Source organism: Nerophis lumbriciformis, linkage group LG14 (assembly GCF_033978685.3).
Source record: "Nerophis lumbriciformis linkage group LG14, RoL_Nlum_v2.1, whole genome shotgun sequence".
In the NCBI taxonomy this organism is placed as follows: domain Eukaryota; kingdom Metazoa; phylum Chordata; class Actinopteri; order Syngnathiformes; family Syngnathidae; genus Nerophis; species Nerophis lumbriciformis.
The window spans coordinates 10,311,030-10,338,823 of NC_084561.2; the positions used below are offsets into that span (position 1 = coordinate 10,311,030).

A 27,794-nucleotide genomic window follows, 5' to 3' on the forward strand; every position below is an offset into this window, starting at 1 on the left:
TATCAACATGTCTGTTACTACATTATACAAACCCCGTTTCCATATGAGTTGGGAAATTGTGTTAGATCATACTTGCCAACCCTCCCGAATTTTCCGGGAGACTCCCGAAATTCAGCGCCTCTCCCGAAAACCTCCCGGGACAAATATTCTCCCGAAAATCTCCCGATTTTCAGCCGGAGCTGGAGGCCACGCCCCCTCCAGCTCCATGCGGACCTGAGTGAGGACAGCCTTTTTTCACGATGGGAGGACAACTGGGTGACAAGAAATAAATCATCCAGACTAGAGATAAATTGTATTATTATGTTTATTTTACCTAAAAATAAATATATTTATTAATTTAAAAAAAAAAAAACTAAATACATTTTTACTATATTTTGCTAAAAACATCAAAATTAATTGTATTTTTTCTGACTCCTTATTACATCCAGGCATTAGAATTATACATTAAAATAAACATATTTGAAATAATAAATTTTAAATTATCATAATGATTCATTTAAAATGACCATATTTAATTATTAAAATAATTGCTTGTTTATCAACAACTTTAGCATTTTATTCATTACATTTTGAAGCTCTCAGAAGCCAAGTTATGTTATATTCCTTAATATTTATTTATGCAAGTTTGAAGCATCAATTATCTAAACACAGTTTTGTTTGCATATTTTCAGGATGTAGATATATATATATATATATATATATATATATATATATATATATATATATATATATATATATATATATATATATATATATATACTGTGTGTGTATATATATATATATATATATATATATATATATATATATATATATATATATATATATATATATATATATATATATATATATGTGAATGAAATACTTGACTTGGTGAATTCTAGCTGACAATATACTCCTCCCCTCTTAACCACGCCTTCAACCACGCCCTGCCCCACCCCCGACCACGCCCCCACCCCCCATCTCCCGAAATCGGAGGTCTCAAGGTTGGCAAGTATGGCGGTACTTCAAGTGGGGTATATTTTATGATGACATGATTAGAAAACACCCGCATTTGTGTCCGGAAGTAGGAACACACATTTGTTGCCAGAAGTCGGAAGCGCGCTGCCGTGGAAACGGAAATAAATGCGCCGAGGAATACAGTAAAAATACGGACAAAAATACGGTAAATATTGAACACATTACATATTTTTATCAACATGTCTGTTACTACATTATACAAACCCCGTTTCCGTATGAAATTGTGTTAGATGTAAATATAAACGGAATACAATGATTTGCAAATCCTTTTCATCCCATATTCAATTTAATGCACTACAAAGACAACATATTTGATGTTCAAATTCATAAACTTTTTTTTTTTTTTGCAAATAATAATTAACGTAGAATTTCATGGCTGCAACACGTGCCAAAGTAGTTGGGAAAAGGGCATGTTCACCACTGTGTTACATGGCCTTTCCTTTTAACAACACTCAGTAAAGGTTTGGGAACTGAGGAGACACATTTTTTAAGCTTCTCAGGTGGAATTCTTTCCCATTCTTGCTTGATGTACAGCTTAAGTTGTTCAAAAAGTCCGTTGTGGTATTTTAGGCTTCATAATGCGCCACACATTTTCAATGGGAGACAGGTCTGGACTACAGGCAGGCCAGTCTAGTACCCACACTCTTTTACTATGAAGCCACGTTGATGTAACACGTGGCTTGGCATTGTCTTGCTGAAATAAGCAGGGGCGTCCATGGTAACGTTGCTTGGATGGCAACATATGTTGCTCCAAAACCTGTATGTACCTTTCAGCATTAATGGCGCCTTCACAGATGTGTAAGTTACCCATGTCTTGGGCACTAATACACCCCCATACCGTCACAGATGCTGGCTTTTCAACTTTGCGCCTATAACAATCTGGATGGTTCTTTTCCTCTTTGGTCCGGAGGACACGACGCCCACAGTTTCCAAAAACAATTTGAAATGTGGACTCGTCAGACCACAGAACACTTTTCCACTTTGTGTCAGTCCATCTTAGATGAGCTCAGGCCCAGCGAAGCCGACGGCGTTTCTGGGTGTTGTTGATAAACGGTTTTCGCCTTGCATAGGAGAGTTTTAACTTGCACTTACAGATGTAGCGACCAACTGTAGTTACTGACAGTGGGTTTCTGAAGTGTTCCTGAGCCCATGTGGTGATATCCTTTACACACTGATGTCGCTTGTTGATGCAGTACAGCCTGAGGGATCGAAGGTCACGGGCTTAGCTGCTTACGTGCAGTGATTTCTCCAGATTCTCTGAACCCTTTGATGATATTACAGACCGTAGATGGTGAAATCCCTAAATTCCTTGCAATAGCTGGTTGAGAAAGGTTTTTCTTAAACTGTTCAACAATTTGCTCACGCATTTGTTGACAAAGTGGTGACCCTCGCCCCATCCTTGTTTGTGAATGACTGAGCATTTCATGGAATCTACTTTTATACCCAATCATGGCACCCACCTGTTCCCAATTTGCCTGCACACCTGTGGGATGTTCCAAATAAGTGTTTGATGAGCATTCCTCAACTTTATCAGTATTTATTGCCACCTTTCCCAACTTCTTTGTCACGTGTTGCTGGCATCAAATGATTATTATTATAAAGTTAATGATTATTTTCAACAAAAAAAAAACGTTTATGAGTTTGAACATCAAATATGTTGTCTTTGTAGCATATTCAATTGAATATGGGTTGAAAATGATTTGCAAATCATTGTATTCCGTTTATATTTACATCTAACACAATTTCCCAACTCATATGGAAACGGGGTTTGCATATACATACTTGCTGTATGTATATAAAATGTTGGTAGAGGGTTTTGAAGTTGTTTTAGAGGGCTTTAAAAAAAAAAGGTGTTTTTGTCTCTCATAATGATTGTGAACGAAAAGTCCCCAAAAAAGTGCAGTTCCCCTTTAAAGCGTGAGTGAAGAATGCGTAAGTAAAAAAGATGATACAGTATTACTATGGCTGTTTGAGCACGCTGCAACTAAACCTGGCTAGTCCCAGTCCTCAAGGCTTCAGTCACATGCAGGATTCTCACAGGAATTAGGCAAAAATACAACTTTACCTACTGTAGCCCTTCCAATGCCAAAACTCAGGGGGAAAAAAACATGTTTTTTTGCAATAACCACTAGTAAGTATGCTTTCATATCAAAGTATTTACTTTCATACCATAATCATACGTGTACGCTAAAAAATAATAATTATTTTTTCCTCCCAAGCTTCTCAGCGTCAGCATTTAAGAAGAAAAGGAAAGTCTTATTATCATAGACGTATTCATTTTTTTCATTTTCTTTGCATTTTTTTCTGGTTTTAAACATGTGATTGACCCCGAAATCCTATTTGCTTTTCCCGGGGTTAACAACTTTGCTTATGCAAGTCAATTCTCAGCTTAGTCAGGCCCATTTTCCAGCGGATCAATTTTTGCCCTCACTTCATGTGTGCTGCAATGTGTTTGCATGATGTGTGCATCAACCGTGCAAAGAAGTAAGTCTAACATCACATACATCTTCTATCTCAGGGGCGTCCAAACTTTTTCCACCACATAATGAAAAGTCAAAGTATGCGGGGGCCATATTTGATTTTTTTTTTATTTTGTAAGAAAAATAAATAAATACTAAAAACATACTATTTATATTTAAATATAAAACTTTGTGTCAGCTCTGTGTTATACAGTAGACGACTAAGTATATTAATAATAATACAAATAATATACACTATTATTACAGGATAACACAAATAATATACACTATTATTATAGGATAATACAAATAATATACACTATTATTGCAGGATAATACAAATAATATACACTATTATTACAGGATAATACAAATAATATACATTATTACAGGATAATACAAATAATATACACTATTATTACAGGATAATACACATACTATACTGTCAGGTTCAAATACAGGACATCTGTTACACAAGACAAAAGGCAAGGAATCAAACAGAGACAGAATTCAATTTGGACTCAATTGAGGAGAGACGGCTTCAACCTGTAACCTCTTACAGTGTCTTAGCACGCTCTGACGAAGAAGGTTCTCGTCTCCTCTTTTAATTCAGATCTTCCATGTTCACGCACCAACATATGTCACAATAGGAATGGGGAGGTATGTAAAACAGTCATTGTTTTCAGTCGCTTTGAAGTCCAAGAAGAGGACTTCTCGGGCTTGGCTCTTCCTGGATCCAGCTGGGGCAGGTGTTGGAGGACAATGGACAACCCCTCCCGTCTCCTGTCCACAGTGACTTCAAGAGGGCAGCGTGTCGTAAATAGCGTTGACCAAATAGTTGGAAGAGAGTTTGTGAATTACTTCAAAGAGAGTTCGTTTAACACTTCAAAGAGAGTTCCTCCAGGAGTTGAGCACATCCTGCCATCTGTCCGTGCTGAAAGTACAGTGGCATTTCACGAGCCTTCATCCTTTTGTTAGGCCTCGAAATACAGCATTCATAATACAACATTTCTTTTGTGATAACTTACAAACAATTATTCCAACATTTCCCCCCTGTTTATCGCAAAAACGTTCCCATAATCTCCTTATCCCTAATAACTTCGTCTTGCAATTTTCAGTTAATGGTTAATTTCCTTACGACAAAGTTATGTTTACACTCAGAGTTCAACATCAATTTTTCTCATTGTTACTCGGGTCTGGAAACAGATCAGGAACACCATCCAGGTAGGTATCCCCATCATCAGATTCATCTTCCTTATCGTCCGCCAGGAGGTGCATCTGAACAGCTTTATCATCTGCTGGGCTAATCGCTGTGGTAATCAGACGGTTAAGCAGAGAACGCAGACAGGGAATACAACAACATCCACACAACGTCAGTATTGCTACAAACACGGCCATAGATACTAGAATTGATGATACCAAAGACTTGTATTTGCCGAAACCGTCCATCCACCCATCCCACATAGATGTATCTATGCCTGAGTGCTCTTTCATTTTACCGTTGAGGGTGCGAAGGCCTTCCAGTGCTTTGGTCAGGCTACCTTCTGCGTCGGTGTTGTTTGGTATGAACGTGCAACACTGTTCACCTCTTTCCGCTAACAACATGTCTAGCGCCATACGGTTTTGAAAGGCCATAAGGAAGGTGGCGGCGTTGATCAGCGACTGCTTCAAGTTCGGCCTGTGTCCAATTTCCCAATCTCTGTACGTTGTAGTGGACATAGTTTATTCTGTCAACATTCTTGTTAATCGTACACCACCAGTAGACGGATGATTCAAATTCAGCTGCAACTTGATTTACCAATTTATAGTCGTCAGATACACCTCTTGGACACCCATCAATATAAGTTGGATCTACAACACTTTGCCAGTTTACATCATGTCTAATTATTTTCCAATGTTCAGATATCAAACTGTTCAGGCGTGTTAACAATTCTTGTACAAATATTGATACTTTTACTATGTGTATGCAGTTATCTGATGATACATTTCCTAACTGTTGTACAGAGCCTTGCATGTTAATGCAGGTATAATTAGCTTTTTTCACATATTTATCAAATATTGGTTTCTGTTTTGTCTCTTTAGCTACAGGGTCAATTTTGTTTTGCTCATTACTTCAATTCAACTTTTTTTGACTCATCTTGAGTAATTGTCTGGGCTTATACATACAACACAATCAGTTTTTGTAGCCTTTCCCACTTGCTCCGCCATAAGGAACAAATTAATTACCAAAACAGGAACCAATTATTAACAAACTTTGACACACCATCAAATGGTATGCTTACAACTTTGTCACAGTGGAATTTGTAGTGTGCTAGTTAACATGTCCCTTTGATAACACAAATACAATTCAAAATACTTTTTTTCCATTATATGACCTTTTTAAATACAATCCCAAATACTTTTTCCCATTACTGTTTTTCTGGCATGGGTTTTCTGGCATTTTTTCCACTAATGGGGTTACTCCGAATCCTCCCATTGCCCGTCTTCTAATACGACCTCCCCTGTGAGTGTATTTTACTTCTTGATTCTGCCAGTGGTTTGGGTTTACTATGGGTGCAGTATCATTTTGTTTCCTGAGTTCTACATTTTCCTCAGATTCCCAAGTGAACCATATTAGGGGGGCAGTGCCGACCAGTACCAATATCGTTAACCCATATGTTTATGGACCGTCTGAGCCATTGGGGTGTCATTTCTGCTGATTCACTCCTCTACCAAGGTCAGTGGTTTGGCTCAACTCTAGTCATCGTGTGCGTCCACACTATTACCAGACCTTGCTTCCCTTTCCTTATTGGATGATTCAACAGAAATGACCTTTTTACTATGTACTAAGTGTACCCAGGTTGGTCTTTCCACTATCTTTCAAATGGTGTTAGTCCTGTTGTACTTGTAATGTTAATGTACATTTTTACTAAATATTTGCATAATGCTTTTGCTACTGTCAGCACATCTGCTTTTCCTTTAGGAAATATTTCTAACTACTTTGAAAATGCATCTACTATGACCAGACAATAATGTTTTCCTTCACTCTTATTTAGTTAATTGCATAGATGTTTTATACAATTTTTTTTATAAGAATTAAACTATAGGAAGTATAGTACTTCTGTATAAGGGCATTCATATCCCTCCTGTTGAGCCATGAGTTCAACCTTGGCTCAATATTGCTGCTCACTTATACCGATTTTTCTTTGTAAGATTGGTTTATTGTCTGGACATACATAGATGTCTTTTTTGTTCAACCTCATCCTCATAATTTCTTTGTATTCCTTTCATTGCTTGTCTCAATATATTGGTCAACTTGTTTTTGTAGTTCTTACAGCGTTTTTCAGCATTCTCTGTTCTTGATTTGATAAACGCCTTACAAAGTCTATTTTTCTTTTTACATGCATTTTTCAAACTGTTTATCATCCAAGGTGCATTATTTTGCCTTTGTTTAGATCTGCATGGAACCTCAGGACAATGCTTGTTATACATATTACTTTATGCATTTTTTAAGTAATGTTTTAAACTCACTTAACTGTCTATATGCTACTTAATCTATACTTTTAAACTCTGAATTTACATTCTTCCCATAATCTAACTTAAGAATGTTATACTACACTTCAAAGTTAAACCTACTTTAAATTTACATGTAATAAATTCACTTCCACACCTCCCCCACTGCGCCACGCACACACACACACACACACACACACAAGGTGGTGTGTGAGGGCGTGAGTGCACTTCTTAGGGCAAAGGTCAGCAACACTTGAAGAGATTTCTCTTTTTTTTTTCTCTCTCTCTCTCTTCTTTCCTCAGCTAATAACCATGTAACCCACTTTATCATTTTGTCATACTATACATCTCAACTCTTATTATAGTTATTAATCTAGGTTTTTTATTTGTTCCATTATTTAATTATACATATATATATTTGTATATATAAAAGCGCTCTTTATATATCCAAACATACATGTATATCTTCAGTCTACCTTTTCTTCATCTCTTATTTCAATACCCCCATTATCTCTCTCTCTCGCATTAGTTTATTTCATTTTGCATTAATTCTTATTGATTTTTCCCCATTTCTTCATTTATTTTTACTTTTCTCTCACGTTAGCACTTTGAGATTTTTCTCCTATTTGCTTTTTCTTTTAACCTATTTTTATTTTTATTTGAACCTCCGGGGTTTTTACACAATTTGTACCTTGAAAGATACACACTTAAACACACACTAACAAACAAACAAACAAACAAACAAACACATTTGCAGCGATCTTACCACCAATGGCATACGCTGACAACATGACTAATTGGTGTTGTCTTTTAACAGTCATGCTGAGTTACTTTGATTGTTAATATTTTTTTTCTTTTTTTTTTTCTCTCAGGACAGTTTCTTGCAAAATGCCCTTCTCTGCTTCAACGCCAACATGCAGTAGGGTCTAACCGCTGACGTTGTGGTTGTTGTCTTCTATTTTGGTTTAAATAGATTGTAATAGACCATATTAGATCTGCGTTTCTTTGTGTCCCTCTTTCCATTTTGAGAATTTGGAGTATTCCGTCGCCCTCTCAGAGCCGAAACTTATAAGGATTACTTTTGTCTTTGTTGTAAGATAGTGGTTTAATTTATTATTGTGGTACACGTCGCTTCTACTGGAGATGGTTCCCCAGTGGAGGTGTCTTGCCTAGAGCATCCACAATAACCCACTATTTACTTCTCACAACTTTCATATGGAGTGATAGCCTAATGGCGATTACTCCCACACACTCTCACATTCACACCTTTCAGTATATTGATCTACGGAAATTTCAATGTATATTACATGCGGACTCCGTCGCCCTCCAGGTTATTGTTTTTTCACGGACAAAATTCAGTTTTTTATTCTGAATAGACCATTTTAGGTCTGTTGGACTCCGACGTCCCCAGGATAATGGTTCACGGATATTTCAAATTATTGTGGGCTCCGACACCCCCTAGTATGTTTGTTTATGGATATTACGGATTCCAGTTTTCGCGGTTCCGTTTACCTGCAGTCTTTTGGCCTCTTCAGTTTTTATCTTAATTCAGTTTTTATTTAAAATTTTAATACTCACGGACGTTGGACTCCGACGTCCCTCTAATTTGGCCTTTTTACCTGTTAGAGCCTAGGATTTACAGGGTTTGTCTATGCGTCGTAACCCTCAGTCACACGCTTTCTCTCAGTCGTTTCTTTCTTCGTCAATTTAAAACGTACTCACTGCTCTCTGCCTTCCTTCCTGTTGTCCTCGGATTTTCCGTCAGTCTTTCAATTCCAGCCCGAAATGAAGAAAAAGCAGTTCCTCAATCAGGATTTGGTTGCCATGGTCCTCTGGTTTCACTCACTCATGCTGGAATCGTCAGACGTGTTGGAATCCGGCTCGAAGGACCAATTAGATGTCCGGTTCAAATACAGGACATCTGTTACACAAGACAAAAGGCAAGGAATCAAACAGAGACAGAATTCAATTTGGACTCAATTGAGGAGAGACGGCTTCAACCTGTAACCTCTTACAGTGTCTTAGCACGCTCTGACGAAGAAGGTTCTCGTCTCCTCTTTTAATTCAGATCTTCCATGTTCACGCACCAACATATGTCACAATAGGAATGGGGAGGTATGTAAAACAGTCATTGTTTTCAGTCGCTTTGAAGTCCAAGAAGAGGACTTCTCGGGCTTGGCTCTTCCTGGATCCAGCTGGGGCAGGTGTTGGAGGACAATGGACAACCCCTCCCGTCTCCTGTCCACAGTGACTTCAAGAGGGCAGCGTGTCGTAAATAGCGTTGACCAAATAGTTGGAAGAGAGTTTGTGAATTACTTCAAAGAGAGTTCGTTTAACACTTCAAAGAGAGTTCCTCCAGGAGTTGAGCACATCCTGCCATCTGTCCGTGCTGAAAGTACAGTGGCATTTCACGAGCCTTCATCCTTTTGTTAGGCCTCGAAATACAGCATTCATAATACAACATTTCTTTTGTGATAACTTACAAACAATTATTCCAACATATACACTATTATTACAGGATAATACAAATAATATACATTACTACAGGGAAATACAAATAATATACACTATTATTACAGCATAATACAAATAATATACATTATTACAGGATAATACAAATATACATTATTATTACAGGGTAATACAAATAATATACACTATTATTACAGGATAATACAAATAATATACATTATTACAGGATAATACAAATAATATACACTATTATTACAGGATAATACAAATAATATATATTATTACAGGATAATACAAATATACATTATTATTACAGGGTAATACAAATAATATACACTATTATTACAGGATAATACACATACTATACATTACTACAGGATAATACACATACTATACACTATTATTACAGGATACTACAAATAATATACATTATTACAGGATAATACAAATAATATGCATTATTACAGGATAATACAGTTAATATACCTATTATTATAGGATAATACAAATAATATACACTTTTATTACAGGATAATACAAATAATATGCATTATTACAGGATAATACAGTTAATATACACTATTATTACAGGATAATACAAATAATATATACTTTTATTACAGGATAATACAAATAATATATACTTTTATTACAGGATAATACAAATATTATACACTATTATTATAGGATAATACAAATAATATGCACTTTTATTACAGGATAATACACATACTATACACTATTGTTACAGGATAATACAAATAACATACACTATTATTACTGGAAAATACAAATAATATACACTATTTTTACAGGATAATACAAATAATATACATTATTACAGGATAATACAAATATACATTATTATTACAGGGTAATACAAATAATATACACTATTATTACAGGATAATACACATACTATACATTATTACAGGATAATACACATACTATACACTATTATTACAGGATACTACAAATAATATACATTATTACAGGATAATACAAATAATATACATTATTACAGGATAATACAGTTAATATACACTATTATTATAGGATAATACAAATAATATACACTTTTATTACAGGATAATACAAATAATATACATTATTACAGGATAATACAGTTAAGATACACTATTATTACAGGATAATACAAATAATATATACTTTTATTACAGGATAATACAAATAATATACACTTTTATTACAGGATAATACACATACTATACACTATTGTTACAGGATAATACAAATAACATACACTATTATTACAGGAAAATACAAATATACATTATTATTACAGGGTAATACAAATAATATACACAATTATTACAGGATAATACACATACTATACATTATTACAGGATAATACACATACTATACACTATTATTACAGGATACTACAAATAATATACACTATTATTACAGGATAATACAATTAATATACATTATTACAGGATAATACAATTAATATACACTATTATTATAGGATAATACAAATAATACACACTTTTATTACAGGATAATACAAATAATATATACTTTTATTACAAGATAATACAAATATTATACACTATTATTATAGGATAATACACATACTTTACACTATTATTACAGGATAATACAAATAATATACATTATTACAGGATAATACAAATATACATTATTATTACAGGGTAATACAAATAATATACATTATTACAGGATAATACAAATATACATTATTATTACAGGATAATACAAATAATATACACTATTATTACAGGATATTACACATACTATACACTATTATTATAGGATAATACACATAATATCCACTTTTATTATAGGATAATACAAACAAATATCCACTATTATTACAGGATAATTCAATAATATACATTATTATAAAGGATAATACAAATCTTCACATACATCCCAAAAATTCCAACTTTTCCCTTAATTCCAGGTATCGCATTAGAAGAATTCCTTTCAGTTTTATGTACCATAACAATAATTAGATTTTTTTGTTTAACCAGGAGCACGAAAATAGAAGCAGTGATCCAATATTTGATCAACTGACATCCAATCAATGATTATCAATTATTGACAACAATGGTTGTGGTTAAAAACGAAACAAAACAAAACATCTTTGAGGTTCTGATGCCCTTCCTGGGACTCCAGTCGGACCCTCACGAGGACCACCAGGTACTATTTTTACATGGAGCTGCTCAGCGCTTTCCTGATTGATCGTCCACCTGATCAATGACTCCACTCCCGTCCCCGATATCCCCGATATCGGAAGCGCGGCGTCTCCTTCCTGTGTCGGCCCGCACCGCTTCCTTCTGGGTCTGCACTGTGAGAAAATGTATCAATGAGGGTGAGGTTCCTGTCTGCACGGTCCAGCCGCATCCTGACCAAGTCAATGTCCTGTCTCCTCACACACACACACGCACACACACACACACTTACACACACACGCACACACACACGCACACACAGGAAGCTTGCAGCAAAGAGTGTAAGGATTTTGTGTTCCACGCTGAGAGTGTTTGGGATGAGGGAGCAGAGTCAGATCAGTGCAACTCTCCTCCCTGGATCAAAAACGGGCGTAAAGGACGGTCGGAGAGGCCCAAAGCCGAGGGATTCAGGCCAGCAACCGGCGAGTGGAGCGTGTCTTCCTGTCAGAGCCACTGAGACCTTCAAACGGCTTCCCCGGGATCAAGAAGACTCCTCACGGCTTACAGGACACTGCCAAGATTTCAACGGAAAGACCAAAAAAAAAAAAGCATGTTCCTTTTTTCCCTCAGGAATATAGAATATTGACATTACAGTCGCACCTCAACTTACACTATATTGCCAAAAGTATTTGGCCACCCATCCAAATGATGAGAATCGGGTGTCCTAATCACTTGGCCCGGTGTATCAAATCAAGCACTTAGGCCAGCGTGGAACTGTCATAGGATGCCCACCTGTGCAACAAATCCAGTCGTGGAATTTCCTCGCTCCTAAATATTCCAAAGTCAACTTTATTATAAGAAAAGTGAAGAGTTTGGGAACAACAGCAACTCAGCCACCAAGTGGTAGGCGACGTAAACTGACAGAGAGGGGTCAGCGGATGCTGAAGTGCATAGTGCAAAGACTTTCTGCACAGTCGGTTGCTACAGAGCTCCAAACTTCATGTGACCTTCCAATTAGCCCACGTACGGTACGCAGAGAGCTTCATGGAATGGGTTTCCATGGCCGAGCAGCAGCATCTAAGACAGTGGTTCTTAACCTTGTTGGAGGTACCAAACCCCACCGGTTTCATATGCGCATTCACCGAACCCTTCTTTAGTGAAAAATATTATTTTGAAGACAAAGTTATATGTTTTTGGTAACACTTTAGTATGGGGAACATATTCTAAGTAACAAAGACTTAATTTAGAGTTTTTTGGACACTAGGGGAACATATTCTAAGTAACAAAGACTTAATTTAGAGTTTTTTGGACACTAGGGGAACATATTCTAAGTAACAAAGACTTAATTTAGAGTTTTTTGGACACTAGGGGAACATATTCTAAGTAACAAAGACTTCAAAAAAGTGTCCGCCCTGAGATCGGTAGGTTGTGAGTTCAAACCCCGGCCGAGTCATACCAAAGACTATACAAATGGGACCCATTACCTCCCTGCTTGGCACTCAGCATCAAGGGTTGGACTTGGGGGTTAAATCACCAAAAATGATTCCCGAGCGCGGCCACCGCTGCTGCCCACTGCTCCCCTCACCTCCCAGGGGGTGATCAAGGGTGATGGGTCAAATGGAGAGAATAATTTCGTGTGTGTGTGTGACAATCATTGGTATTGCATGTTCTAAGTAACAAAGACTTAATTTAGAGTTTTTTGGACACTAGGGGAACATATTCTAAGTAACAAAGACTTAATTTAGAGTTATTTGGACACTAGGAGAACATATTCTAAGTAACAAAGACTTAATTTAGAGTTATTTGGACACTAGGAGAACATATTCTAAGTAACAAAGACTTAATTTAGAGTTTTTTGGACACTAGGGGAACATATTCTAAGTAACAAAGACTTAATTTAGAGTTATTTGGACACTAGGAGAACATATTCTAAGTAACAAAGACTTAATTTAGAGTTATTTGGACACTAGGAGAACATATTCTAAGTAACAAAGACTTAATTTAGAGTTATTTGGACACGTAGGGGAACATATTCTAAGTAACAAAGACTTAATTTAGAGTTATTTGGTAAGGGTTAGGGTCAGAGGGTTAGGGCCAGGGTTAGAGGGTTAGGCTTATAATAAGGCCATGCCGAATAAGGCATTAATACGTACTTAATAATGACTAGTTAAAATCCAATATGTTACTAATTTGCATGTTAATAAGCAACTAATTAATGGTGATTATGGTCCCCATACTAAAGTGTTACCATGTTTTTTTACTGGTGCACAAAATGAACCGTGCATGAACATCACCTTGTTCAAAGAACAAAACCAACACAGTGCATAAACTCACAACAAATTACACACCTGCAAATCAGTCTGACTTCTGCTGTTGCCGTATCCGAAATACGCCGATAGGGAGAAATTTTTATTTACATGATGAGTCGGGTGTGTCTCGACCTCCGCCGAACCCCTGAGCCCGACTCACCAAACCCCTAGGGTTCGATCGAACCCAGGTTAAGAACCACTGATTTAAGCCATACATCACCAAGTCCAATGCAAAGCGTGGGATGCAGTGGTGTAAAGCACGTTGCCACTGGACTCTAGAGCAGTGGATACGCCTTCTCTGGAGTGATGAGTCACGCTTTTCCATCTGGCAATCTGATGGACCAGTCTGGGTTTGGAGGTTGCCAGGAGAACGCTACATTTTGGACCGCACTGTGCCGAATGTGAAATTTGGTGGAGGAGGAATTATGGTGTGGGGTTGGTTTTTCAGGAGTTGGGCTTGGCCCCTTAGTTCCAGTGAAAGGAACTTTAGATGCCCCAGGATGCCAAAACATTTTGGACAATTCCATGGGATGGCACTTCAAGTTAAAATGTGAGTAAAGGCAGGTGACCAAATACTTTTGTATAGTGGAGCCAGCTTGCATCTCAAATTTCCCATTGAAAGCACCATTTTAACATGTGACATGCCTTTGAAAGAGAAAAAGCAACTTTTACAAAAACACATTTAATATGAACAACAATACAACAAGGTGTAGTAGGAACAACTGCAGTAGTTTTATGAATTCATGTCACAATAATGTACAGTATTTACCTTGAAAGGCAAAGCAGTTTCTCTATATTTTCATGGATAAATGTCCGCTGTTTAGATATTATCTTAAAATTATTTAGTCCGGTGCAGACTGATGACTTATTTCTTTAGTTCAATGAATACCATCCATTTCTTCTCAGGACTGCCTCTCACATGCTTGGAAATGTATATATATATATATATATATATATATATATATATATATATATATATACATACACACATATATCAGAAAAATATTTGTATATATATATATATATATATATATATATATATATATATATATTATGTATGTAAACAAATATGTATATATACAGTACTTTTTTTTTAAACATTTTTTTGATATATATATATATATATATATATATATCAACAAAGTATTTACATATATATATACATATACACACACATATATATATATATATATACACACATATATATATATATATATATATATATATATATATATATATATATATATATATATATTAGTATCACTACTATTCTTACCATAAATGCATATATATATATATATATATATATATATATATATATATATATATATATATCAACAAAATATGCGCCCCCCGCGACCCCAAAAGGGAATAAGCGGTAGAAAATGGATGGATGGATATATATATAGTATTAGTATCACTACTATTCTTACCATAAATGCATATATATATATATATATATATATATATATATATATATATATATATATATACATATATACATATATATATATATATATATACATATATACATATAATATATATATATATATATATATATATATATATATACATATAATATATACATATAATATATATATATACATATATATCTATATACATTCACATTATACACACACACACACACACACACACACACACACACACATTTATATATATATGTATATATAAATACAATCATATACATATATACATACATAAATATAATCTAAACTGCAAAAGTTGTTTTTATATAATTAAAATTCTTAAATAAAAAATCTACTAAATAATTTACACTTTATTTATGTGAAAAGGTTTCAGACTAAAAACTAATTTGTGGGGAAGAAATTGCTCAAAATAATTGTTAATTAAAAATTGTTTGCGCAAAATAACGCATTTTGACATTATCAATACATAAACACTTTCGCTGCCTTTATCGGTGATGGAGCAGGAAGGGGCTAGAAATGTGTTTGCGGTAAAATTTCTATGAAGCGCTCTGTCATGTCAGGTCGCTCTTGAAAAAGACATTTTAATCCCAATGAGTCTTTACTTGGTTAAATAAAGGACATTGATTGATTGATCATTTATTGACATTTTACAAGTGCTTATTCAGGCAAAATGGGGGCCGCCTACAGATTTCGGGGCCAAATCTGCCTATAAGGAGGGCGGCAATAACAATAATACATTTGACAAAATGATATAATATTTCATAAGGATTTGTGTGGAAGTTGCTTCCTAGCAGTTCCACTGTAGACACAGCACAAGAGCCAAGCGTGCAGTTCTTAACAAAGGTTTTAATGTACATAGGTTTTATCAAAAGTCTGTCTCCCCCAGAACGTGACTTTTCAGTCACGTCTGTATCCTCTCTCCCCTCCTGCTCTCGGCCGCTTACTGTTAACGACAACAGATGATTAGATTAACACGTACCACCTGTGAAATCTAATCACCTGCCAGCTGTGTCTCGTCATCAGCACTGCCACGGCCCCCGTCTGACGGTGCTCTGTCCTCAGCACCATGGACAGAGGCGGTGACCTTTGCTCCTGCAGGCAGCGCTGGCCACATCTTCCTCCACAGTTTGTTTTTCCTTCTAAATAAATAAATTTAATTTGATCCCCTTTGTTTTGGTTTACAGGATTTTCAAGCTCGGACTTCTGCTTGGCACGATGGGACTCCCCGGCGTGGAAACTTTGCACATTCTGCACCAAAAACCAATCAGTTTTTCCCTAAACAGATGTCACATCACATAAAGGCCGAATGATGGATCATTAAGTACGTAGATGTCCTGTAAATATTGTCAGTTAATAACTCAACGACACAAAAGTAAGCGTTTGAAAGCATGGCGAAATAAATGGATATTTCCCAGCATGCACTTGTCACTTTACATTTTCATCAGTGAGACCCATTTGGCGTCAGGGATGACCCGTCTTCCATCCACTCGCAGAAAGATGAACATGACTTGAGAGTTATGAAAGGCAGGAAGTACATCATAAAGCTGCTTCACACATTCACACAAATCACACAGTCAGCAACTTTTTCCCCCGAGAGCTTTTCGCCGCTTCCCACCTCGGAATCCCGCTTCTTACTCGTCTGCTTCTTTACTGCCTTTGCTTTCATGTGTGCAGGTGCAATACTGCAATACTGGAATACTGCAATACTGCAGGTGCAAGAAGGGTTAGCCCTCATAGCATGGAGCAGGCCGGCTGCACCTGACTGACAGGTGGCTCATCAGGGAGGACGTGTTGGAAATTTACTCATCAATTATTTATTCACTGCCCTCTCTCTCTCTCTCTCTCTCTCTCTCTCTCTCGCTCTCTCACTTCTCTGGTAAAAAAGTACAAATATGAGTAGGCTTTTCAAATATTTGGGCAGGGAGATTTAAATGACGGTAATTCTTTAAAAAAGCGACTACTTTGGAATTGTTGGAGCGTGTGTGTTTTGCAGCGATGTACGCGTTACAGCAGCTGCAGGAAGATGAGGCCGTGGTACAAAGCAGAGTGCAGAGTGGGGGTTTGCTCACAAAAGGAGCCTGTGTGACCAAGACGGACAGAGAAAGAAGTTTGATATGATCAATTCTGCCTAAAAGTCATACTTTACCAGATATTTTGGTCTTTTTTTCTTTTTTTTACATTTTTGCTATGTTTTATTGTTTATTTAGTATTCAATAAACACCTAGAAAATTCCCTTCTGGGTTTTGTCATTATTTCCTGGTACAGTGGAACTTCCATCTACGAACTTGAACATACACACACACACACACTAATATATATATATATATATATATATATATATATATATATATACATATATACACATATATACACACATATATATATTTACATATATATACATATATATATATATATATATATATATATATATAGATATAGATATATATATTTACATATATATACACATATACATATATATACATATATACATACACATATACATATATATACATACATACGTACATACATATATACACATATACATATATATACATACATACGTACATACATATATACATATATATACACATACATACACATACAAATATAGATACATTATATAATATACATATAGATACATTATATATATAGATACATATACATATATATACATACACATACATACACATATGTAGATACATTATATAATATATATACATACATATACATATATATACATACACATACATACACATATGTAGATACATTATATAATATATATACATATAGACACATTATATATATATATAGATACATATATATACACATACATATACATACATACACATATATATATAGATACATATATATACATATAAATACATACACATATATATAGATACATTGTATAATATATATACATATACATATAGATACATTATAATACATATATATACACATATACATACATACTCATATATAGATACATTATATATATACATATATATATAGATACATGTGTATAGATACATTATATGATATATATACATATATATAGATACATTATATATATACACATTATATATATATATATATATATATTTACATATACATACATACACATATATATAGATACATTGTATAATATATATACATATACATATAGATACAATATAATATACATATAGATACAATATAATATATATATATATACACTTATACATACATACACATATATTGATACATTATATATATACATATATATAGATACATTATATAATAAATATACATATATATAGATACATTATATATATATATATATATATATATATATATATATATATATATATAGATACATTACATATATACAGGGTATATACACATTATATATACACATTATATTTATATATATACACATTTTATATTTATATATATATATATATATATATATACACATACATACATACATACATATACACACACACACACATATATATATATATACATATATATATATATATATATATATATATACACATACATACATACATATACACACACACACACACACATACATACATACATACATACATACATATATATATATATATATATATATATATATATATATATATATATATATATATATATATATATATACACGCACACACGTTAGGTCTGAAGAGCAGGGAAACCTGCGAAACAGGCTTGTAGGGATAATATAAAATATAAAATATGTGATTTTTCCTGACCTAACCTATATTCTGCTCTACCCCGGTATTGAGCACTATATAACGGATAAACCACAGTAACCCAGACTATATATATATATATATATATATATATATATATATATATATATATATATATATATATATATATATCCATCCATCCATTTGACCATTGAATTTTGGTCATTTCCCAACCAATATTCTACAACACAAAAATACAACGTTGAAACAACATGCTTTTTGATGACGTTTATTCAATGTCAGGTTGTGACGTTGAAATTTGGTCATTTCCCAACCAACAACGTGGATCCAACGCTAGACATCAACGTCGTCTGAATTCACAAATACAACTGTTTTGCAATGTCGTTTCAAAGTCAATGTTAAAGGACATGTATGTATAATCAACGTTGTATCAATGTCTTGCACCTGCTGGTATAACACTACATTTGTGGCCGCTATCTGCAAGTGATTGCCATCGACGGGTTGCCGCTAACACAGGCTTGACCGTAGTAACATTTTTTATTGAATTAGTACCGTGGTACTTTATTAGTACCGGTACACCGTACAAGCCTACTGTCAACATTAAAAAATGAGCAGGTTGAAGCACAAAAGTCACATTTTATGGGATATAAATAACACTTTTTCTTATTTCCTTGTTCAGGTTTTTGGAGTTTTTCCTTGCCTGGATGTGGGTTCAGATCAGGGGATGTCGTGGTTTGTGAATCCCTTTGAGGCACTTGTGATTAAGGATTGTATTTGATTGAATAATGCATTTAATAATGAGATGGAGTTTTCTCCTCCCTTCACATCCTGCAAGAAAAGGATTGATATTGTTAAGCGGACATCTTCTTTGAGATGCTTGAGTAAGGTGAGCTTCTCTCCTTCATAGCTCCTTCTTTAGCTTCCTAGGAACCTTTCAGACGTTAGCGCGGCGTCCGCATCCCTTGTCAGGCGCGCCTATACTCAAAGAATAGCGGCCAAGGAGGGTCAGCTGAAAGGCATGGTGGGACTTATCACGGCGCGCACGTGGAAGTGTTGGGGATTGGATCGGTGGCGCGGCAGACAAGCGCGGATCAGCCGCTGACATCATTAACCACGGGGAGATTCCCCGGCTTGGGATTTCTGGGATTTCCGTAAGCCAGGCGGTGAAGTGGACGCCTGGTTGGGGGGAAGGTCTGCGACACCAGAACCACGACGAATGAATGGCCGCTAAATGTTGCTGCTGCATTGGTTGAATGTCACATTTTTCAAAATACTTAACCTCTTAAGGCCCAAGCTGTTTGTTTACATGCTATTTTTTATTTCTCTTTGCTATTTGGGCTTAGTGGACCCTAATTAGAATAAAAACTAAGAATCATCTTTTGATATGATGTACTTAGTCCATAAGTACACAAATGTGTACTTCACGTTTAGTGACATGCTAATTCTTATTTTTACACTTTTTTTTTTTCAAATTCCATTGTATGTTATACTCTTCTGACACCACCAGATGGCAGTATAAGTGTCCACATAAGCGGCCATAAGACCCCAATTCAGTAGTGTACACAATTTTGGAAATAAGAGCTAAAAGGTGCTGTCCACACATGTGGCCATTAAGGCCTTTTAAGACAGAACACTAATTTACTACAAAGTATGGAAACACAGCAAAAAAATGCATGTACTATTAAATTATTCAAATATTGATTCCATGCTAAAATACTGTAATAATCAATACACTTAAGATAGTAACGATCTATAGTGTAATATATCATTTGCATGTAAAAAGAACCACCTGCTTGAATTCGCAATCATATGAAAAAATATATCCATATACCGTATTTTTCGGAGTATAAGTCGCACCGGCCGAAAATGCATAATAAATAGAGATGTCCGATAATAAATGCTTTAAAATGTAATACCGGAAATGATCGGTATTGTTTTTTTTAATATCGGTATCGGTTTTTTTAGTTGTTGTTGTTTTTTTTGTTTTTTTTTATTAAATCAACATAAAAAAACACAAGATACACTTACAATTAGTGCACCAACCCAAAAAACCTCCCTTCCCCATTCACACAAAAGGGTTGTTTCTTTCTGTTATTAATATTCTGGTTCCTACATTATATATCTTTTTTTTTTTTTTTTCAAGAAAGTGTTTTTAATTTATTTATCTTATTTTATTTCATCAATTTAAAAAAAAAAAGACCTTATCGTCACCATACCTGGTTGTCCAAATTAGGCGTAATAATGTGTTGATTCCACGACTGTTTATATCGGTTGGTATCGGTATCGGTAATTAAGAGTTGGACAATATCGGAATATCGGATATCGGCAAAAAAGCCATTATCGGACATCCCTAATAATAAAGAAGGAAAAAAACATATATAAGTCGCACTGGAGTATAAATCGCATTTTTTGGGGGAAATTTATTTGATAAAACCCAACACCAAGAATAGACATTTGAAAGGCAATTTAAAATAAATAAAAAATAGTGAACAACAGGCTGAATAAGTGTACGTTATATGAGGCATAAATAACCAACTGAGAACGTGCCTGGTATGTTAATGTAACATATTATGGTAAGAGTCATTCAAATAACTATAACATATAGAACATGCTATACGTTTACCAAACAATCTGTCACTCCTAATCGCTAAATCCCATGAAATCTTATACGTCTAGTCTCTTACGTGAATGCGCTTAATAATATTATTTGATATTTTACGGTAATGTGTTAATAATTTCACACATAAGTCGCTCCTGAGTATAAATCGCACCCCCGGCCAAACTATGAAAAAAAACTGCGACTTATAGTCCGGAAAATACGATACTTTGTTTTAGCAATCAAGAATATTTCAGTTGTTTTTATCCTTCTCTGTGGGGACATTGTTGATTGTCATGTCATGTTCGGATGTACATCCGCAGTAAGTCTTTGCTGTCGTCCAGCATTCTGTTTTTGTTTACTTTGTAGCCAGTTCAGTTTTAGTTTCGTTCTGCATAGCCTTCCCTAAGCTTCAATGCCTTTTCTTAGGGGCACTCACCTTTTGTTTATTTTTGGTTTAAGCGTTAGATACCTTTTTACCTGAACGCTACCTCCCGCTGTTTCCGACATCTACGAAACAATTAGCTACCTGCTGCCACCTACTGATATGGAAGAGTATTACACGGTTACTCTGCCAAGCTCTAGACCGCACCGACACCCAACAGCAAATTACTGGTTTGCAAAAAATAGTTTGAACCCAAATAGGTGAAATGAGATAATCTCCCACGGCACACCAGACTGTATTTGTAATACGGTATGAAGTATAAAGTACTGCTCACTGTCTTTTCCGGCACTTGGGCACACATTGCGGGGCCAAGTGTGTGTTTTGTTTTTTTTGCTGAGCGAGAGGCCGACACAGCGTTTTAAAGCACGCGTTTCAGCAAAAAGAAAACTGTGCCAAAATACCCATCAGCACTTTCGAGGCGTGTCGTTCGGGCCGTCTTCGTCCGGACCTCCTCATCCTCACTTCTGGTCAGGACTCGGGTCCCGGCTTTACCTGACTGAGTGAGGCCTCCGGGCCTGGCAGGGTGATGAAGGCGATGCTGTCACGAGCAAAACAGGAAGTGTTGATGTTCAAACAAAGCGCTGTTTAGACACAAATTAATAAACACATTCCTCAGGCTAAAATCTCATAATCAGCTTTTTTTTTTTTTTTTTACTTTAGTCCTCAATGCTGTTTTTTGTTGTTGTTGTAGTTGCTCAAAGACTCTTTTATCTCACGCTTCATCCATTCTACCCTCTTCAGCAGTCTGTGCGTTTGATTACACGTGTTTATGTGCAGGAGGTGTTTGCTCAGCCTCTATTAGCGCACGTTGCTGCTGACTTAACGTCTGTCCAACCTCAGATACTAACACTGCTGAACTGTATACATACTGTATATACATAACTGTGTTGGAGCTGCAGGCCAAGTCTGTCATATTATCATATTCCTGCTACTCTACGCATTTGGACAGGAAATCAAACAGCTAGGTGAATTTCCACAAAGTATGGCCACTACAGGATTTTTTTTTGTAATGTGGCGGCCTAAAATGCCTGAATTCACGGTATCTTTTTCTAAAATGTTGCTGCAAAAGTTGCAATGTTTTGCATGGAGGTTAAGTTGAGTCTTTATTACCAACGCTTGTTTTGGACACTGAATTTGTGAACTGAATTTGTGAACTGGATTTTTTCACGATTTCATTGGTGAGCAACGTTTGTGTTTTTAAAAATTCAGTTTGGTAAAATACAGTGTTTTAATAGCAAGTGTGTAAAAAAAAAAATCAGTGTAAAGAAATTCAGTGTAAAAAAAAAAATCAGAGCAGAAGAATTCAGTGTATAAAAATTCAGTGTAAAAAATTCAGTGCGGAAAATTTCAGTGTAAAAATTCAGTGTAAAAAATCGTGCAGAAAAATTTAGTGTAAAAAGTTTGTGTGAAAAAATTCTGTGGAGAAATATAGTGTGTAATAATTCAGTGTAAAAAATAAGTGCGTTAAATTCAGTTAAGAAATATTAGTGTATAAAAATTCAGTGTGTAAAAATTCAGAGTAAAACCAATTTTGTGCAGAAAAATTCAGTGTGTAAAAATTCAGTGTGTAAAAATTCAGTGTAATAAAAGTCAGTTCAGAAAAATTCAGCGTAAAAAAAAAATCAGCGCAGAAAAATTTAGTGTGTAAAAAGTTTGTGTAAAAAAATTCTGTGCAGAAATATAGTGTGTAATAATTCAGTGTAAAAAATAAGTGCGTTAAATTCAGTTAAGAAATATTAGTGTATAAAAATTCAGTGTGTAAAAATTCAGAGTAAAACTAATTCTGTGCAGAGAAATTCAGTGTGTAAAAATTCAGTGTGTAAAAATTCAGCGTAAAAAAAAATCAGCGCAGAAAAATTTAGTGTGTAAAAAGTTTGTGTAAAAAAATTATGTGCAGAAATATAGTGTGTAATAATTCAATGTGAAAAATAAGTGCACTAAATTCAGTTTATAAATATTAGTGTATAAAAAATCAGTGTGTAAAAATGCAGTGTAATAAAAGTCAGTGCAGAAAAATTCAGTGTAAAAAAAATCAGCGCAGAAAAATTTTGTGTGTAAAAAGTTTGTGTGAAAAAATTCTGTGCAGAAATATAGTGTGTAATAATTCAGTGTAAAAAATCGTGCAGAAAAATTTAGTGTAAAAAGTTTGTGTAAAAAAATTATGTGGAGAAATATAGTGTGTAATAATTCAGTGTAAAAAAAAGTGCGCTAAATTCAGTTAAGAAATATTAGTGTATAAAAATTTAGTGTGTAAAAATTCAGAGTAAAACTAATTCTGTGGAGAAAAATTCGGTGTGTAAAAATTCAGTGTGTAAAAATTCAGTGTAATAAAAATCAGCACAGAAAAATTTAGTGTGTAAAAAGTTTGTGTGAAAAAATTCTGTGGAGAAATATAGTGTGTAATAATTCAGTGTAAAAAATAAGTGCGCTAAATTCAGTTAAGAAATATTAGTGTATAAAAATTCAGTGTGTAAAAATTCAGAGTAAAACTAATTCTGTGCAGAAAAATTCAGTGTGTAAAAATTCAGTGTGTAAAAATTCAGCGTAAAAAAAAAATCAGCGCTGAAAAATTTAGTGTATAAAAAATAAGTGTGTAAAAATTCAGTGTAATAAAAGTCAGTGCAGAAAAATTCAGTGTAAAAAAAATCAGTGCAGAAAAATTTTGTGTGTAAAAAGTTTGTGTAAAAACATTCTGTGCAGAAATATAGTCTGGAATAATTCAGTGTAAAAAATAAGTGCACTAAATTCAGTTAAGAAATATTAGTGTATAAAATATCAGTGTGTAAAAATTCAGTGCAGAAAAATTCAGTGTAAAAATTGAGTGTAAAACAAATTCTGTGCAGTAAAAATTCAGTGTAATAAAAGTCAGTGCAGAAAAATTCAGTGTAAAAAAAAAATCAGTACAGAAAAATTTAGTGTGTAAAAATTGTGTAAAAATTTTTTCTGCAGAAATATAGTGTGTAATAATTCAGTGTAAAAAAATAAGTGCACTAAATTCATTTAAGAAATATTTGTGTATACAAAAATCAGTGTGTAAAAATTCAGTGCAGAAAAATGCAGTGTGTAAAAATTCAGTGTAAAACATATGTGCAGAAAAATTTAGTGTGTAAAAATGTTGTGTAAAAAAATTCAGTGCAGAAATATTTAGTGTAAAAATTTTGTGTAAAATGTTCTGTGCAGAAATATAGTGTGTAATAATTCTGTGTAATAAAAGTCAGTGCAGAAAAATTCAGTGTAAAAAAAATCAGTGCAGACAAATTTAGTGCGTAAAAAGTTTGTGGAAAAAAATTCTGTGCAGAAATATAGTGTGTAATAATTCAGTGTAAAAAATAAGTGCACTAAATTCAGTTAAGAAATATGAATCTATAAAAATCAGTGTAAAAAAATTCAGTTCAGAAAAATTTAGTGTGTAAAAATGTTGTGTAAAAAAAATCAGTGCAGAAAAATTTACTGTGTAAAAATGTGTAAAAAAAATTCCTGCAGAAATATAGTGTGTAATAATTCAGTGTAAAAAAATAAGTCCACTAAATTCAGTTAAGAAATATTAGTGTATAAAAAAAAATCAGTGTGTAAAAATTCAGTGCAGAAAAATGCAGTGTGTAAAAATTCAGTGTAAAACAAATTCTGTGCAGAAAAATCCAGTGTGTAAAAATTCAGTGTAATAAAAGTCAGTGCAGAAAAATTCAGTGTAAAAAAAATCAGTGCAGAAAAATTTTGTGTGTAAAAAGTTTGTGTAAAAAACTTCTGTGCAGAAATATAGTGTGTAATAATTCAGTGTAAAAAATAAGTGCACTAAATTAAGTTAAGAAATATTAGTGTATAAAAAATCAGTGTGTAAAAATGCAGTGCAGAAAAATGCAGTCTAAAAATTCAGTGTAAAACATTATGTGCAGAAAAATTCTGTGTGTAAAAATGTGAAAAAATTCAGTGCAGAAAATGTTTGTCTAAATAGTTTGTGTAAAAATTCAGTGCAGAAATATAGTGTGTAATAATTCAGTGTAAAAAATAAGCGCACTAAATTCAGTTAAGAAATATTACTGTATAAAAAAATCAGTGTGTAAAAATTCAGTGCAGAAAAATTTTGTGTGTAAAAATTCAGTGTAGAACAAAATCTGTGCAGAAATATTCAGTGTGTAAAAATTCAGTGTAAAACAAATTCTGTGCAGAAAAATTTAGTGTGTAAAAATTCAGCGTAAAAAAAAATCAGCGCAGAAAAATTTAGTGTGTAAAAAGTTTGTGTAAAAAAATTCTGTGCAGAAATATAGTGTGTAATAATTCAATGTAAAAAAATAAGTGCACTAAATTCAGTTTAGAAATATTAGTGTATAAAAAATCAGTGTGTAAAAAATCAGTGTGTACAAATTCAGTGTAATAAAAGTCAGTGCAGAAACATTCAGTGTAAAATAAATCAGCTAAGAAAAATTTTGTGTGTAAAAAGTTTGTGTGAAAAAAATCTGTGCAGAAATACAGTGTGTAATAATTCAGTGTAAAAAATAAGTGCACTAAATTCAGTTAAAAAATATTAGTGTATAAAAAATCAGTGTGTAAAAATTCAGTGCAGAAAATATGTGTGTAAAAATTGAGTGTAAAACAAATTCTGTGCAGAAAACTTCAGTGTGTAAAAATGTTGTGGAAAAACATTCAGTGCAGAAATATTTAGTGTAACAATTTTGTGTAAAATGTTCTGTGCAGAAATATAGTGTGTAATAATTCAGTGTAATAAAAGTCAGTGCAGAAAAATTCAGTGTAAAAAAAATCAGTGCAGACAAATTTAGTGTGTAAAAGGTTTGTGGGAAAAAATTCTGTGCAGAAATATAGTGTGTAATAATTCAGTGTAAAAAATAAGTGCACTAAATTCAGTTAAGAAATATGAATCTATAAAAATCAGTGTAAAACAATTCAGTTCAGAAAAATTTAGTGTGTAAAAATGTGTAAAAAAAATTCAGTGCAGAAAAATTTACTGTGTAAAAATGTGTAAAAAAATTTCCTGCAGAAATATAGTGTGTAATAATTCAGTGTAAAAAAATAAGTCCACTAAATTCAGTTAAGAAATATTAGTGTATAAAAAAAATCAGTGTGTAAAAATTCAGTGCAGAAAAATGCAGTGTGTAAAAATTCTGTGTAAAACAAATTCTGTGCAGAAAAATTCAGTGTGTAAAAATTCAGTGTAATAAAAGTCAGTGCAGAAAAATTCAGTGTAAAAAAAATCAGTGCAGAAAAATTTTGTGTGTAAAAAGTTTGTGTAAAAAAATTCTGTGCAGAAATATAGTGTGTAATAATTCAGTGTAAAAAATAAGTGCACTAAATTAAGTTAAGAAATATTAGTGTATAAAAAATCAGTGTGTAAAAATGCAGTGCAGAAAAATGCAGTCTAAAAATTCAGTGTAAAACATTATGTGCAGAAAAATTCTGTGTGTAAAAATGTGAAAAAATTCAGTGCAGAAATATAGTGTGTAATAATTCAGTGTAAAAAAATAAGTGCACTAAATTCAGTTAAGAAATATTAGTGTATGAAAAAATCAGTGTGTAAAAATTCAGTGCAGAAAAATTTGGTGTGTAAAAATTCAGTGTAGAACAAATTCTGTGCAGAAATATTCAGTGTGTAAAAATTCAGTGTAATAAAAGTCAGTGCAGAAAAATTCAGTGTAAAAAAAATCAGTGCAGAAAAATTTAGTGTGTAA

The 27,794-nt window shown here is 33.8% G+C and overlaps 1 long non-coding RNA gene across 1 annotated transcript in view; it reads right to left on the bottom strand.

The window, feature by feature from the left end:
• Positions 1-11,968: 11,968 nt before the first annotated feature.
• Positions 11,969-27,794, bottom strand: part of LOC133616811 (uncharacterized) — a 25,006-nt gene continuing 9,180 nt past the window's right edge. Inside the window, exons 2-3 of the long non-coding RNA XR_009816909.1 lie at positions 12,273-12,394; positions 11,969-12,173 (exon numbers count right to left, since the gene is read on the bottom strand). This is a non-coding gene — a long non-coding RNA (uncharacterized lncRNA). The remainder of the gene's footprint in view (positions 12,174-12,272; positions 12,395-27,794) is intronic.